Below are 4,209 nucleotides of genomic sequence, written 5' to 3' on the forward strand. Positions count from 1 at the left end.
GAGAGCACAGGAAGGCCACATATCATTGGAAATATGTCGCATTCCTGTGCTCTGAAAGTGCCGCAGCGTGGGCAGTCAAAGGGCTTGCATTGCCGCGCTGCAGCACTTCCTTGTAAATCTGCCTCTGTATTTTCAAAAATTGGAAAACATAAAAACCTGCTAAGAACAAAAAAAGAGATAAAGACAAGCATTAATTTATTTATGAAAAATAAGAAAAATATAGGAGAAGCAGGCATGTGAAGCAAGGATGAAAAATAGTGTCAATGCTAGGAAGTACAGCTGCCCAGGTCCCAAAAAATACAACGGATCCAGACAGTGTATACCTAGCATGCGTTATTTGTATGATTCACTGATGTGTGAACAATCCCACAGGAAGCCTCTATCAGAACCGAGAGCAGGTGATTGAAAAATCATTATGCTCTCGCTTTCAACATGTACCATCCGTTAATCTTCCTTAATTAACCAAAAAAGCAGAATGCAACATTGCCTTCCCCTAGAATTGCTTGAAGACCTTGATATATATATATATATATATATATATATATATATATATATATATATATATATATATATATATATATATATAAAAAATAGCACCGCTTTATTGACTGCATAGCCAGTGAATAAGGCTGGTTATCTGTATTCAATTGGCTTATGGGCCAAGCTGCAGGCTCCAAGGTGGATAATGCTGCTAGCAGAGTCCGTCTGCACTCTCACTGTCTCGATCTATCCTGTTCCACCCTGTAGCGGGTTCGGCAGTAAAGGGCAGAAGACGTGTCTTTGTTTTCGATGGGTTTATTTGTGCAAACAGATAATCCGTGCAAGTTGTCCTGACTGGGGCTCTTCTTGGTGATCAGCTTCGGGCGCTTCGCCTCCTCCTTGGCTGGACGTTTCCCTCCTCTCTCTGTGAATGTCCGGGACTCCTCCTCGTATGGGGCGAGGAAGGCTCCGTGGTGCTCGGTTGTCGTCTCGAAGCGTGTAAAAGGAAAGGATAGAAAGGGAACGTATCAGTCCTTTTGTGTAAGTACTTCAAGTGTGACAGGGATAGGGAGTGAGGAAACACTTCCCGTGCAAACACTCCGAACTCTGGTGCAAGGAAGGGGGTGTGAAAGAGGATGCAGGGAAGGGGGGTAATACTGGGGAACTACCAAGGGACCAGGTCACGTTACCGACCCACCCTTTCTCCCCACCCAGCCTGCTATACGCCCCCGTACCTGGGATAGCCACACACCTCAAGGCGTGCGGCTGGGCGGCTGGTGTTGCCGATGGCCTCCTGGCTCCCACGCCGCCATCATTAAACGGTAGACGAACGGGGTCCCCTGGTCCGTCAGGATTTCCTTGGGGAACCCCACTCGTGAAAACAGCTCGAGCATTCTATCGGCTACTTGTTTGGTTGTTGTAGAAGTCAGGGGGAAGGCCTCAGGGAACTGAATTACATAATCTACTACAGCCAACACGTGTTGGTGTCCTCTCCTGGTCTTCGATCCATTCCCACCCTCTCGAAGCGGGACCCGATAATGGGGAGAGGTTGTAGTGGTACCACAGGAGGTTTGGTCATGTTCTTCCTTTGGCATATGTCGCATTCTTGGCAATACACCATGGTGTCTTTATAAATCCCGGGCCATAGAGGAGGTCGTTCTTAATGTAAAATCTGGGGAACCGGAGTGGGTCCTGTTCTAGGTTCCTGTGGGCACTCTCCCAGGCATTGAAAAGAGTGGGGTCGTTACTCTGGGCGAACCTGAAACTGCGGTCGAGCACCCATGGTTCTGGAGACACAAAGGCAGGCAGGGGGGATAGGTTGGTATTGTTCTGGACTCGGCTACTTTTACCTGAGGGTGTTATACTTTGTTGGAACATGTGAAGGAAGGAGGGATTATTGGTACCTATGATAAGGTCTTCAGGAAGCGAAGGTAATACTCCTACTCTGATCAAGTGGGGTTCTCCTTGTATGGGCTCCATGGGAATGTTGGCTACAGGGTATGGCTTCACGTCGGCATACACGCAGCGGATACTAACCATTTCCTGCGGGAGTTATTGTGATTGCTCCGCATGCTGGGACTGTACTACCGACTGTCTACAGCCAGAATCTAGTAAGACCTGTATGTGGGATCCGTTTACCCTTACACTCACACGAAAGCTGTTCCCCATCTCTGCCGAATACAGGACCGTCTTCGGTAGGTATCCCACCTCCATGGGTTCTTCGGGGGTCTTTCGTCGAGGACATAACCGGGCTATATGTCCCCAATTGCCGCACTCAAAACATTGGGGCCCACTGGGTCCCGGGGTTTCTGGCTTCCAGGGTCGCGGTATGGGGGTTCCAGATTCCGGTGTGGTTTCTTCTCTACCTTGGGACCCAATCGTGCATTCTTCTCGAGCTCCCAGGAGGGGGTCTTCGGAGGCGCCCTGGCGAAAGAGGCCGCCATGTCTACAGCTTGGGCGGTGGTCAAATTGTGGTGTTGCCGTAGCCATCTTTGAGTGGCAAACAGCAGCGCTTCTAGAAATTGTTCCAGGTACACCCTGTCCATGATCTCGTCCTTCGTACTCACACTAGGTGTGAGCCACTTGTCGGCAGCCATTTTCAGTCTGATGAACAACGTTTTCGGGTTCTCCCCCGGAGCGCCCCTCTTCCTCCTGAATCTTAACCGATAGGCCTCGGCATCGAGGCCTAAACGGTCCAATATTATCCGCTTGACCTCTGAATATGTCGTGTCCTCATTAGGGTTCACTATTTGATATGCCGCTTGGGCCTCCCCCACTAGCAGCGGGGCCAAAAAGAAGGGCCACTTCGCCAGGGGCCACCCACATGCCCGGGTGGCTCTCTCGAAGTTCAGCAAAAATGAGTCCGGGTCCTCACCCGGTTGATATTTCTGTAGGGAGACCCCTGCCGTTCCGTGGGGTACGCCCCGACCTTCACCACCCCCGGTCGTTGTCCAGCTCTTAGGCGGTTCCCCGGCTCCGGCTGTCATGGCCGCCTTCATTATTTCTCTATCCGCTTCTGCAGAATGCATCTGCTGCTCCATTACCCATTCCAGATGCCCCTGTCCTTTTATTAACTGCTGTACCACGGCATCCATCTCTACTATACAGATGGTAGGCGTGCCCGCATTCTCCACCACTGTAGCGGGTTCGGCAGTAAAAGGGCAGAAGACGTGTCTTTGTTTTCGAAGGGTTTATTTGTGCAAACAGATAATCTGTGCAAGTTGTCCTGCCTGGGGCTCTTCTTGGTGATCGGCTTCGGGCGGTTCGCCTCGTCCTTGGCCGGACGTTTCCCTCCTCTCTCTGTGAATTTCCGGGACTCCTGCAGGATGCAGGGAAGGGGGGTAATACCAGGGAACTACCAAGGGACCAGGTCACGTTACCGACCCACCCTTTCTCCCCACCCAGCCTTCTATATGCCCCCGTACCTGGGGACACACCTCCAGGCGTGCGGCTGGGCGGCTCATGTTGCCGATGGCCTCCTGGCTCCCGCGCCGCCAACGGGTCTTCCTTCCACCTCCTCTCTTCCGTCGATGGTATTTTGGTTCTCCGCTCTTCTGACTCTCCTACTCCTGTCTCCTCCGCCAACTCCTCACTCGACTCTGCTCTCCAAACACTTCCTACGCCTCCGGTGAACAAGCACACCCCGGCGTCCTCGCTCGTTGCTCTTGACGGCATTGGTGGCTCCTCCCACTCTCCTAGCTCCTGCCAGTTAAAGGGACCACCGTCCGCTTCCTCGTCCCGTGTACTATACTGTCCTCCTGAATACGTCCAGTCTGTATTCTGTGAAGATAAGAGGGGGGGTCACGACATGAGTCCCATACAGGGGTTACTGAGTACCTGGGCTGCTGGGGAAGCGGACTCCCCCTGTTACACACCCCTAATCAGTAGTCGGTCATTAAAGCACTTTATCTGAGAGTCTGTACCGGTGCATATGGTCTGCAGTCTGGGCCTGCAGATGCTAAGGTAAAAACGCCACAGTAAAACATTCCTGACCGATATGTGTGCAATTAAATATATTAGTGTAGATATTCTATTTTATTTTCTTAATTCTGATATAAAAGCACACTTGTTCAATGAAAGAAATGAAATGAAATGAAAGAAAGTACTTATATAGCGCAGGACTGTCACCCTACGGGTATCCTGGCGCTTAGATTGAAGAAACCATTATAGCACTGGAAGCAGCTGTCAGAGATACGATCTAGTATTTGCTCCTACGGAACAGCCAGGATT

Source organism: Lissotriton helveticus, chromosome 7 (genome assembly GCF_964261635.1).
Source record: "Lissotriton helveticus chromosome 7, aLisHel1.1, whole genome shotgun sequence".
NCBI classification, from domain to species: Eukaryota; Metazoa; Chordata; class Amphibia; order Caudata; family Salamandridae; genus Lissotriton; species Lissotriton helveticus.